This window comes from Rhinopithecus bieti, unplaced genomic scaffold, assembly GCF_001698545.2.
Source record: "Rhinopithecus bieti isolate Rb0 unplaced genomic scaffold, ASM169854v2 scaffold_3856, whole genome shotgun sequence".
Classification (NCBI taxonomy): domain Eukaryota; kingdom Metazoa; phylum Chordata; class Mammalia; order Primates; family Cercopithecidae; genus Rhinopithecus; species Rhinopithecus bieti.
In genome coordinates, this window is record NW_016804410.1 from 2,742,547 (window position 1) to 2,756,118 (window position 13,572).

A 13,572-nucleotide genomic window follows, 5' to 3' on the forward strand; every position below is an offset into this window, starting at 1 on the left:
CCGGCGGCGCGAGCGGCTGCCTCCGCCTCGGCTCCTGTCTCGAGTTCTTTCCGTCACCTCGCTGAGAGCCAGTCCCGGTCGCCGGGACATCTCTCTCGTCCTTCCTCCGAGGCTCGTGGGACCAACGGACGGACGCAGCCAGCGAGGACCGGACTGCGGGACGCGGCCAGGTAACGCCGGGCTGCGCCGCGGGGCTGAGGCGTGCGCGGCGGCGGCGGCGGCGGCGGTCGCGGCGCTCTGGGTGGCTCCTGGCTGCTGCTTGCCGCGTGGTCGCCGCTTCCCTCGCCCGCGGAGGGGCTGCAGGCTGGGCTCCCCGGGCCGCCGGCTCGAGAGTCCGCGCTCCCTACCCTTCCAGCCGCCCGGGGTACACTCTCGGGCCTTCCGGGTAACCCGGGATCTCGGGGGCGAGCGCGTTCTCTCCGGCCGTGCGGTCCTCGCGGCTCCCCACGGGGACCCAGGCAGGGGAAGGATTTATAATTGCGACAGGGTCCCGGAAGGGGGAGGGGAGGAGAACACCGGTCCCCTGTCCCCGTCATGTCCACCGGTCAAATTCACACCCTCACCCCACCCCGGATTCACCTTGCAGGGGAGGAGGGGGCTGCTCCCCGCAGGGGATTTCTCGGCAGGCTCCTGGGTGGTTTGCAAAGCAAGTTGTTGCACTTGCTTTTTGGGTGACATTTTGGCATTGTGGAAAAGGACCAACTCCCCCGTGCGTTTGTAAGAGAAAGCCAAAGAAACAGAGACACAAAGAGAGGCAGAGAGAGGGAGAGAGAAAGAGAAATGGGGTCCAAGGAGGAGGTCACTGGAGAGTCGCCCCCTGCCCGCGGCCGAGGCCAGTTCCCGGAGAAACGCGGGGCAGGCGGGGAGACCCTACATTCAGCGAATTGAATGCACCGGGTTGGAACCAAGGCTAAACAGGGACCTCTCCTCGAGGCTGGGCGAGATAACAAATTGCACTTTCATTGAGGGGCGGCTGCAGCTGCGAGAGGCACCTTCGGAGGGCCAGCCGCGATGAAGACCCTGCATTCAGGACTTGGGCTGCTGCGCTCTTTGCGGAAGACGCGCTGTCCCCGCCTCGCTGGGTGGCACCGGGAGGCCGTGGGAAGGGGTGGCCCGGCTCGGCTGCTGGCGCCGGAGACACTGGATGCCTGTGTCCGAGTGCCGCGCTCGCCCGCGGTTGCAGGGGTTGCCTCCAGCCCGACCGTAGCGCTGCGGAATTTTCTGCTAGAGAAGGGGAGGATGTGCGGAGGGGAAGGGGTTGAAGGTAGCCAGGCGGCAAGGAGTGGGACGCGGGGTGGGAGACGTTACGTCTTTTGTGGCTCCAGGCGAGACTCTTCACTCCTTACTCCTGACACAGTGAGACTGACTCCCGGTCGTGGGAGGTGAATGCTCCCTGCCTCCTTCCATAACACGTGAAGTTAGGGAATTACGAGGAAAGACATATAATAAAAGTACCAATTAAAGACAGATCTTTAGCTTTTATGGTCTTCGTGAATGGCTTCGTAGAAGGTGAGGATAGATCAGTCTAAGATGTAGACACTGAGATGAGAAATGCTTAGAACTAGGAAAGCGATTTTAGGACCTGAGGCAAACATCCTGCAAATTGTTTTTTACCCTGAAAGAGCTGTTCTAAAAGGAACAGCCTTTTGACTGTTATTTATAGCGCAATTTCAGTTCAGGAAGCGACCTTCTATTGGCCTAGGTCACTTTGCATATAAAGCAATACTTTTTATTCCTTGAATAAAACTTGAATGGAAATGACATGGAGGCAAGGAATTTTACAAGTATCCTAATTTATCTCATGCCAGAAGAATAAAGTTTTCTTTAAATGTTTAAAAGGAAACTCAAGCCTATAAAGAAATAATATGTCTATGCAAAATGCATGATTTTAAAAAATTTAAGTTATAAAAGCTACCCTTGGTTCAGAAAATTCATACTCTGGCATGAAACAAGGAAAGTTCATAGGGAAAATCAGGGTGTCCAATAAGCCCTGTTTCTTAATTTCCTTTGGATTTAGCGTACCTTAAATTTAAAGTTGTTTTCAGGGTTAGTCCCTGAAAATCCCTAGTTCACAGATCTAAAATTCTGTGAATTTAAAAAAAAAATTAATTTTACTTAAAGAGAAACTGTTAGTTACCTTGTGGGAGTAAAGAAGAATGTAATTGCATACAAAGATATTTTTTACTTTATAGCTATCTATTTCTCTCTGTATTTCATTCTAAGATTAGTTTGCAAATATAGTTTATCTCAAACATTACAGGCAACATAAATATGGACAAAATGAATGGGTTAACATTCTTTTAAATATGTCAAAATAAATTTCTGACAAAGCTTCTTAAATATCACACAAGCAATTGTGCTTTGAGGAAATAATGAGTATATGAGATTTCCCTAGGAGGGAATTTTCATGGTTTAGCATCTTTAATTTCTCCATCAACATAAACGTTGTTCTGCCAGGACTAAAAACTCAATAAAAGCGTATTAGTGATTAGTGAAAGCAAATGGAGACAAGACCTTCCTTCCAAAATATTGTGTAGCCCATATAGAGAAATAGCCTAAAACTAATTGTAGTGTTCTACTTTTTAAATCCTTCTAAGCTTAAGTGTCCTATTCAACCCAATTTGGGAATAGAAACTGCATGCACTTTGAGTTAACTCTATTAAATATGTGTGCCTTTGTTCCATATAGCCATTTAGATTGATTTTTTAAAATATAAAATTAAAACTTGGAGGAGGGGAACTTGTTTTACAGTGTACTCATTTTAGTGAATATGAGCAATATTCACTAATATGCAGCAAAGTAATAGTTTACAGCTTAATTGAGATGAATACCATATTATTTGAATATCAACTCTTTTAGAAACAAATAATTCAGTGTTTTGATTTTGATCTTATTTCAAATTCAGAAATAATAGTAAAATGGTATCTAATGTGTATTTCTATAGTGAAATTTCTGTGATCAACTCAAATTCATGTTACCTTCATGATCATTCCCACAAATTGTTCCACTGTTTATCAGAGGAGAGGGAATTGTTTTCCTCTTAGGAAACATCCAATTAAAATCTACTTTTATGTAGATTTCATCTCTATAGAAATCACACTTCTCTTTTCTTAAATTAAGAAAACGATACAATTGTAGGTTCTTTTGTTCCTTTTCTCTTTTTCCATTGGTAGTTATATTTCCCCTGCTACAGGAACACCATTGAAATAAGACTAAAAGTCTCTTGAAAACCTAAACACGTTTCCCCAATCCTCACTTCTCATATTTATAATCTATGCCTATGTCTGTGGTGTGCTGGTCTTTTTGTACACTTTTTTTATTTTAAAGAACAACTATCACAAAAGATGCTTTACTAGCATTGTAGAAAATCTTTATGTTGCTGTTGAAACAAACACTTGAATGTTTCAAAACATCTCATGTCTTGAGCTGTTTTATTTCCTAAGATCCTAAGTGCTACTAGTTCTCTATTTTCAGAGAGTAATGACTACAGTGTCCCTCAAAAGATGTTTTTTCTTTTTTTAAAATTTTAATCATGAGAATTTGTAGCTTGATTCTTGTTACTGCCCAATGAAGGTGACTTTCTCTAGTTGTGTTGTCTATCAGGAACTGCCAAAGATGTTGTTCCTAGGAAGATCTAAAACGTTGCATTGCCACAGAGGAGGAGTTAGAAATAGTCTTCTGACATTCATTTTAATCTATTAGACACCCACAGATAACCGATTGCATGAGATACCAGGTACCAGTTCTTTTGCTTCTAAGATATATCTATTTAGCTTATATGATACTGTATACTGTATATTTGCTACACCTTTCCCTGTAACCCTGCAAAGCACACACCTACAGAGCAAAACATGTGATTGAGAACGAGAAAAAATGGGGTGTGACTATAAGGCAGTTAAAAAGGTGAATGACGTCCCTTTGAGGTCTTCTGTTCTTTAGTCTGATTGTACAGAGGTTGGTATTGCATAGGAGATGTGTTGACCCAACCCATTTCCCATCGTTCTGTCTAGTAAACGGTAGGGTTTACTAGACAGATAGCTGTTGTATAAGTGATAAACAGGGTTATCTTCATCCATTATTGACTTAAGATTTTTCCTGGTTGCTTTATTATTTTCTCCCTCCTGTAGGGGTTAATGATTACTAACAAGTAACATCCCACTTAGGAAAACCAGCTCATGCAAGAGGAAGCCCTATGGATCTATATCCACAGATTTTTGACTCAGATCCTTGAACTTTTTCTTCGATAGACAACCAGCATAGCTGGGATGTGATTGTCCCGTTGGATGTCTAATTGTGAACTAGATATCAATGTTCTGAATATTTTATGAAGATGTAAACCACCTTCCTCCCTCTCCCTAGGATTTGCCAGAAACCAAACTCTTCATTTTCATATTAACTTATCATGGTTTGCTCGTCTGTGGCCATTGACAATTTCTCTATCTTCTCTCAGTGCTTTCTTGTCAGATTTGTAAGCAACAGCACAACAGCAAACCACAAAGTGTGTGATTTGGAACTGCTTAATCTTGCCAGGTTTTCTTAGTATTCAGCAGAGTGGTGGTCTTGCTGAAGCCATGGATAAGCATTTGGATGAGGAGACATTGTGCTGTGACTTGCTTATCTCCCTAGCCTTGCATCTGAATCTCTGCACTAGGAGGGCTCAGATACATATAAATGGCTCCCTCAGGCAGCTTGTGGGAAGGTCTCTCTGGGCACATTTCCAGCTTTGCTGCTTTACTCTGGTGACACGGTTTTAGCTAATTTGAAAACATCTGCGAGAGTAACTTGCTGTTTTAATTCTACTACTGGAGAGTATTTATGAGTATGTGATAGGAGACTGGCACTAACCCTCATTCTAACCTCATGATTATATCCTTTCCCTGGATACCCCTTCTTTCTTGGTTTCAATTTCAGTAGAAACCAGTGTGAAGTCTATTTCTGGACTGCAAATTTCCCTGCTAGATATCACTAAGATTTCTTTACAAAACACATGCTGCAGTTTCAGAGGAAAATGGCATTTTGATCTTGTCTCAGACTTTGCAAACAACTATTCTTTGATATGATTCATCATACTATACTAGCAAAAAGACAAGGCACATTCACTCCCTTCAAAGCTGTTTTCGTGTAGGCATTAACCCAGAAGGCAAAGTCACCTTTTCGTCCTTTCAAATGAGGATGCGCTTTCCATTTAGAGTTTGGGAGGGTCAGCAGGGGAATCTTTAAGTGGTAGTGCATTTGGAAGTCTTTCCTGTGAATCCTCCCTAGGAAGTTCAGATAAGACTCATTTGATTCTAGAGCTTCAGTGGAGCAGGCTAAGAAATCTTTCCCCCTCTTCTTGGAATGCTGTTTCTTTCATTGTTCCCTCTTTCCTAGACGTCAGCTGAAAAGTCATTTAATCGGGGAAGCTCTCCAGGTGAATGCTGTTATAGCACTTTATTCCTTTTTCATGGTCCTTTTACGGTCAATAATGATGTGTTGACTTGTGAGTGTTAGATTGCTTTCCCGACTGAACTGTGCATTCCATGAGATCCAGAACTAAATATAGTGTTCACCAAATATCACTGATGCCTAGCACAGCACCTGGCACTTAATAAATGGTGGGTAAACATTGGTTGAGTGAATGAATGAACAAGTGAATGCACATCTGTATTCTTAGTGTATAAGGGCCATAACTCGGAGGATGGTGTCATAGCTTTTGCATGGCACTCCTTTGCAATGTCAGATGCTGTGTTCTTTGGTCCTAAGTTTACTCTGTTAATACCTGGTAAACACTGGGCTGATCCCAGCCTGAACATAATGTGATGGGCTACGCAGTGCTACATTTCCCAACTAGGCAACATGCAGTCTGCTGGCAAGCAGAGGTAAGGTTTTGACATAAAATAAGGATTTCAAAAAAGAAGGAAACAAAAAATAAACTCCTGTTCCCTCTTCCTCCTCCTTCTTATTCAAAATTAACATATTAGTAGATTAATTGCCTTACTTTATTCCAACCCTTTAAGGCTTAGCATAAACTTCTTTCCTAACCCTCACCTCTTACATTGAGTACTCCTTTCTGTGCCTCCACTGAGTCTGATACATATTGATAACTTAGTTTCATTTTCCATTTGCTGTGTATATGCCTGTCTCCCTCTAGGAGATCAGAAGCTCAAGGGAGACCAGAGACAGTGGCCCCTATATGGTTTGTAAGTGGAAGAAAGCAAAAGTTCACCGAACACTCAAAGAAGAAATCAGATCACAGGGATGAGGGGGAAAGTGTCCTGGGAAGCAGAGAAGCAGCTACAACTGCCTTTCTTGCTTGAGGCTGATCTCTATGTAGGTAGGTAGATGTGGAGTGGCTCTCACAGGGGAGACTGGAATCTAACATCTTTACTGATGTGGAATCACAGCCTTCTAGGTATTTTCATGAATTTTTTATACTAGTTTTGTTTCTGGCCAGACATGTAGTGTATTCTGTTCTACTATCTGCTTCTGAACTACTCGAATGGTGTAGTGAGGTGGGCCAGCCTTGGGGATACGCTAACCTTCCATGTGGCACCCTGCTATAGATACCACATCTACTGTTCAGCTTTGAATGGCCTGTGAGGAATGGTGAGATGGAACGTCAGCATGAACCATGTTTTTATAAACTATGGTGCACAATAATTTCTCTAGATTAGCATGTGTTTTACAGATAATTTAAAACACTGCTTTGATGGTATGAATCCTAAGGGATCTTGATGATAGGTGTCAGGTATTTTGGTATGTACATATCCAGCCTTTCCAAGTATGGGCAAACAAAAAATATTTGTAACATCTCCTGGGTACTCATTACTGTGGAGAATATAGAAATGCAAGACCTAGTTCAACTCCTTGGGCAACTTGAAATGTAACAAAAAGAATAAGATTAAAATGTAGGAAATAATAATTAGTAATAGTGGGTTACAGAATGAAACTGGTGCTCAAATGTACTTATTTTGGGCTTTTCTGTAGGAATAGGGGCTCAACAGAGAATGGGATCATTGTGGAATGCTTCCGAAAGGGAAGATCTGAAGCTAGATCTTCATGGATTGGTAAGACTTACATAGGAGGAAGGACCGGCTTTCAGATAGAGAAAACATTTGCACAGACATGGAGGTGCAAATGAACTTGGCATGTTCCTGGTCCAGAAAATGGTTCTCTCCTCCAGTTCCTCCACTTTAATTAGACTTGCAGATGAATTTGATTGAGAGGGTCATTAATGGCTATACAGGAATGTTTAGATATGATAGGAACCACTGACAGATTCTGAATAGGCAGTGACAGGAAGAAGTGGCCTCTTGGACTGATAGGAGAGATGAGTCTAACACCAGGCTGGGACAGACAGAAGCATGAAGAGGCTGTTTTAGTGAGACTTACATTGGGAATCAAGTCCAGGGAAGTAGAAAATGGGAATAAGTATTTTGAAAATTTTCAAGCAATGTTTGACTTTTCCTTTCTCGTTTACTCTGTAATGGTGTCACACGTTCTTTTAATTCTTTATTATTCATTAAAATTCCTGTGAAATATTTCAGTGACACCAAACAAATAATATTATAAACTCCTTTGTGTCCACCACCCAGATGGTGAAATAAATCATTGCACACACTGTTGAGACTTCAGTGTACTCTTCATGTCTTCCCTCAGAGGGACTTTGCCCACTGAGCTTTGTGTCTGTTATTCTCACGCATGCACTTCCTTATTCTTTGCTATGTATGTATGTGTACCTGAGCAATCTAGTCTTGTTTTGCTGTTTTTAGACTATAAGTAGTAACAATACTCTTTGTAGTCTTCTTTACCTTACTGTAATTGTTCAGTATTTTGTTGACATGTAGATCCGATTTATCCATTTTTACTGATACATGATATTCCCTTGTAGAACTGTATCATGATGAAGGTATCAATCTTTGTTTTTGGACATTTAAGATGTTTCCAAATAAGGCTGCTGTGAACATTCATGTGTACATCTCCTTGTGCTAACGAAGGGGACTCTGATTAGGGTGTCTCCTAAGGAGGGGGTTTGCAGTAGGGTAATATTTGTATCTTCACATCTAGCAGGTAATGCAGATTACCAAAATTGGTTGTACCTATTTATGATCCCAACAGCAATCTATAGGAACACCTTTTGTTTTATATCCTTGTCAACACTTGGTGATACATTTTATTTTTGGCCAGTCTTATGGATATGAAATGATGTCTCATTTTAGTTTTAATTTGTTGTTCCATGTCTCCCGGTAATATTGATGATTTATTCCCTCTATTAATATTCTAGTTGCTGTGGATTCCTTATTCATACATGTTCCCCACTCTCCTACTTCTTTTTGTTAAACTCATTGATTTGTAAGAGCTATTTATATATTCTGGATACCAGACTTTTGTTCTGTAATATGTGTTTCAGTTATCTTCACCCAGTTGGTGGCTTGTCTTCTCATTTTTATGATGTCTCTGGGTGAAAAGATTGTGTTTAAATTTTAAAATAGTTGCTTTTTAAATTATCTTTGTGGTACCAATAAGGTGTTTGAGAAACATTTTCTAATTCTGAAATGATAAAGATACTATCATTTAGTTCTTCAAGACTTTTATATCCATAGTTATTTTATCAAGCCTTTAATTACATTCAAAATTTAGGCAAAACACCCATCTCCTCTTAGTCTTAATTTCTTATTCATTACAGTAGAGTGCAAGGTGGTTGTACTGTATGAGTTCTGCTGCTGCTGCTGCTTGACTTAAGGACTTCATCATTTTATGCCTGGAATACATAGCAGCCTCTTAATGGGACTTCTAGAATCTGATTAAACTCATGTCAAAATGTACTTTTCTAAAATGCTCTTCAAGTCATCGTGAAACTCCTCAAACTCTGTCCTGGAACCCCCCATAAGAGGAACAGTCCCATTTGCTAGTATTCCCCTGCCTACTCCAGATCCGAGTATGCCTAGAACTTGGTTGGCCTTCAGATGTGTCAGTGGGACAAGTGTATGAAGGCGCAATTGGCTCTTATCATTGCTTAGCCTCATTTCCTAATGATCTCTTGCATCAGCCTCCAACATGACCACTCCCATTTGTCAGGGCTCTGCTATTCCAGCCATTTTTCCTCTTTGTTTATTTTCATGTACTCAAGTTCCGTCTACTTGATGAATTGTTAACAGTGGATGCTCCCAGAGACTAGGACAAGGAACCTCAGGGGTTTTCTTTCCCTTTCTGTCCTTCTATCTAGTTGATTGTTTTACCAGGAGCAAGGATTTCTTTTAAAATAATTGTTTTAAAGCCCTTTGTAGCCTTCAAGGCCCAGCCAAATCTCACCTCTCACAGCACATTTTATGACTACTCAGCTGAGGGTAAACTCTTCTCTGAATTCCAGTTGCATTTATCTGGATTACTTACTTCATTATAATATTCACATTTTTAACATTTTATGTGAATATTCTGATACTTTAAGCTCCTTTAAGTTGTGAATTAGCTCATGTTTTTTGCATGTCTCATAGGCCTGTGCCCAGTAGCTAGCAGAGTGACTTTTCAAGGGGTAGCAGATGCTTTCTTGATGAATGGTAATTAGTTATTAGAGAGGGAATAGGGTGAATAGAGATTTGGAGTGTAAAGATATTGGGAATAGTGACATTACTGGAACATCTAAGTGCTTGGAATAGGAAACTGATTTGTAGTAATTGAGCTATATTTTGGTTATATTGATTTTTGAGATGATATTGGACATAACCCATAAGCAACTTGGAAAATATTAAACCCAAATTTATGAAATGATACCATTTGAGGTGCTAATTAAGGAGTTACCTGTTGGAAGATAGTCAACAGATTCATGATACTAGTAGTCGTTTCTGTGTTCCAGATAGGAAGTGTTACCGCCTTCACAAAATAGATTCTACTATCGTGATTCATCTAACTAGCTAGACGACTTTGGACAAATTAATTTTACTGAGTCCAGTTTTCTCATCTGAAAAATGAGAATAATTTGCCTTACATATGAAAGTTTTTGAAAGGCTTAAATGAGTCACCTTATGTGAAGTATCTAGTTCAAAGTTGGGTTCATAGTGAGCAATTAGTAAGTGCTATTAACCATACTGTATATTTTTTTCTGCAAAAACCAATCTGCCAACCATCTTTTACATCAAAGTACTACCAAGTAAAGAATTTAAAATTTACTTGTCTAGTCATGATATATTTTTCTTCTCCTGCTGAAAAATCCCTGTCTTATTATTTCATGTTCCTTTATCATTCATTTGATGACACTGACAGCAACTTGCTGAACAAGTTTAAGAATAGCTGATATTTACTGAGCAACCTGGTCTTTGTACTCATGCAGGATACAGCTCTCAGTATTACATTGCATGTAGGCTCTATGTACTCTTCCTATAGCGAATAGAGGCTCATAGTCCCTCAGCCCAGTCCTGCCTGATATGGCACCATATGCTGTTAGGAGATTACAAAAGAAATCAAAATCATGACTCTCTCCCCAAGGAAGATTAAATTGTGTTGATGAGAAGATATTCTCATGAAGCAATTCAGTGCATCTATAGCAGCATTCAAAATGTAAGTTTTAATTTATTCTGCTCAGAATACATATTTCTTAAGGTGAGGTGGAATATAGGAAAAAAATATGAAGACAGAACACAGAAAAGCAGTCATGCCTTGATCCTTAAAGAGGAGCATCTCCCTCATGGTCACAGTGGGCTCTAAGTTAGCTGCACACCGGCAGGTGGAGCACACCTGTCTTCCAATTACATTCACCTTCTCTGCCATCTGGGGCTTATCTTCTGCCTCTCTATTGTGTGTGTTTAGTTAACCCAGTTTCTTTCCTTAGAAAAAGGATCAGTAGCTGAGCACATGTGCAAAACATAACTTGATTGATTAGGTGGGAACATTCCACTGGTTTAACTAAGAGAAAGATTTCTGGGCAGTTATATCCAGGTTATTTGGATTTTGTAGTTTTCTTAATCTGTCACAGTAACACGTATTTCACATCTTTGTGGTTTAGGTTTAAAACCTAGAATAAAAAACAAAAAGCTTTTTCTCGTATCTTTATTTTCTCATGGATCCCTTTTGGGTAGACATATTGACATATCTAAAGTGACTTGAGTTGCTCCAAAGAGAGCTGATAAGCACATATTTAATACAATTTAAATATTGGCAATACCAACTTACAGATAGGTTGTGTTCCAAAGGTGTATTTGTAAGCTGAATGTGTTTGGACACTGAATAGTATTTTCCCATGGAAATTGTGCTACACGGCAGTGACTGGCTTCTAACTTAATGACTTCTAGAGTCTTTTGACCCATTTTCTACAAACCAAATAGTATTACTCTAATGAAAACCATGTTTAGGACCCTCTGTTTATGAAAAAAATGAATTCTAAATTTTAACCAGGAACACATGCCATCCCTTCTGCTGCAGAAATAGAACTCCCTGGCTCTGCCAATGGTTGGTGCTAGATGATGCTGGGCCATCAGCAGCTCCTACTGCACGGGTGTGCTTTGATCCAGGAACAGAACCGGTGAGGGGATGTAGGAGCAAACAGAGCTTATTCATGGCCAGTAATAATTGCTAAATAGCTACATTTATGTAAACTTCCCTTTATTTGACTATGGAACAAAGGAAGGGAAGGATAGTTCAGTTGTCTTTCTGTTCAGTTATCCTTATGTTCTGCATTGAGAACCAAGATATGTAGACTATTTATAAATCAGATTTCAGTAAGTTAGGAGTTACAGGCAGAAATATATTCTTTTCAACTTTGGCAGTTTTTGCCAAATTTTTCTATGTATTTCACATTCTGAAGATGTTCACTATTGGAGAATGGCCATTATCAATTCATTCATTCATTCCTTCACTTATTTGTTCAACCAAAACCAATTTATTGAATGACTACTATGTGTCAGGCACTATTCTACGTGCTTTGAGTTCAGCCCCGAGCAAGAACATCAACAAAAGACAAAGGCGTGCCCTTGTGGAACCATGGAGTCTATGTTCTGATGGGAGAAAACAGATAATAAACATAGTGCATTTCTTTTAGAGTGTTAGAAAGGAATAACAGCTATAAACAAAAATCGAACCGGATTAGGAGGATTGGATTACTGTGTTCTGATAGATTCCTGGTATATGAGGACATTAGCTTTTTTTTCTTTTTAAATTCAGACCTTCAGCAGAGATGTTCTAGCTTTAGGTTTTGAAAAGAGGTGTGAAGCTACTTTTACCACTTTCTCATTCTTTTGTTCTTTCTGTTTTAATAGTAGTCAATATATCTAGTCTATATATCTAGTAGTCTACACATCTGTGTAGCCCCAGGTAATCTACTCCATTGCGTTATAGATACCTGTTTCTGTATTTTGAGCTCCCATTAGGTTATTAATTGTAGCAGAGGGCGTATTTTCTACAAACTTGTATTTCTGTAATAATGATGCTAGTAGTAATAAATAATAGTGAGTATATTTTATTGAGTGCTTAGTATGCACTAAGCACATTATGTAAGTAATCTCATTTTATGCTCTTGCCCATCCTATGTAGAAAGTGATATCAGGGCTGGGCAAAGTGGCTCACGCCTGTAATCCCAGCACTTTGGGAGGCCGAGGCGGGTAGATCATGAGGTCAGGAGTTCGAGACCAGCCTGGCCAATATGGTGAAACCCTCTTGAGCTGAGATCCGGCAACTGCACTCCAGCTTGGGCGACAGAGCGAGACTCTGTCTCAAAAAAAAAAAAATAATAATAATAATAATAAATATCTGGGCATGGTGGCATGCACCTGTAATCCCAGCTACTTGGGAAGCTGAGGCAAAAGAATTGCTTGAACCTAGGAAACGGAGATTGCAGTGAGCCAAGATTGCGCCACTGCATTCCAGCCTGGGCAACAGAGTGAGACTCTGTCTCAAACAAAGAAAAGGAAAAAAGAAGTGATATCATGCTTTACAGAATATATTCTCAGACCACAGACCTACAGTGGGTGGAGCTGATAATTGAACCAAGGTCTGTTAGCACTAGACTCGATATTCTGTTGATGCCTAACCCAGTGCCTGACAATTGGTTGGCATCCCAGAAACGTAGAATGAACTGGAAATCAAATAAACTGTTGTATTGCAGAATTTATAACTGTCAGAAATGTATCTCTAGTAGTGTGCAAGATATACCCTCCTCTAGTTTTATTTCCCTTCACAGCCTAACTGGCGCAGAAGGTGGTTATTTGGAAATTCTTGAAGTGTCACTTCTCTTATTTTTTCCTTAATTTTTTCCTACTGTTTCCATACGTCTCACATGTGGGGATGCAGTAGAAATAAAATTGCTTCTGCTAAAATCACAACCTTTTAGTCTGAAGGCAAAGCTACTTTGTCCTAGAATGCCTGCGGTATTACGAAATCACCATGTGTCCTTTTACTTTTGAGTTTTACCATGATTTTTACTAGTGCCTGCTTCAGTGAGTTCTTCCAGGATGCAGGCTATTTTGATGACATCTTAAACAAAGGGAATAAAAATTGTCTTTGACTTACCTTCCTTTTTCCACCTTTCTCTTCCCACTTGTCAGAGAAATTTTACATGACAGAGGTGAATCTCTGTGGAATCTTCTAGGGGTGTGACCATCTGCT

General features: G+C 40.3%; 1 protein-coding gene across 4 annotated transcripts in view; it reads left to right on the top strand.

The window, feature by feature from the left end:
- Window positions 1-12: 12 nt before the first annotated feature.
- Window positions 13-13,572, top strand: part of DLGAP1 (DLG associated protein 1) — an 830,806-nt gene continuing 817,246 nt past the window's right edge. For all 4 annotated transcript variants that reach the window (XM_017867933.1, XM_017867930.1, XM_017867932.1 and 1 more), the window contains exon 1: window positions 13-170. The gene's annotated coding sequence lies outside the window, so the exon portion shown is untranslated. The remainder of the gene's footprint in view (window positions 171-13,572) is intronic.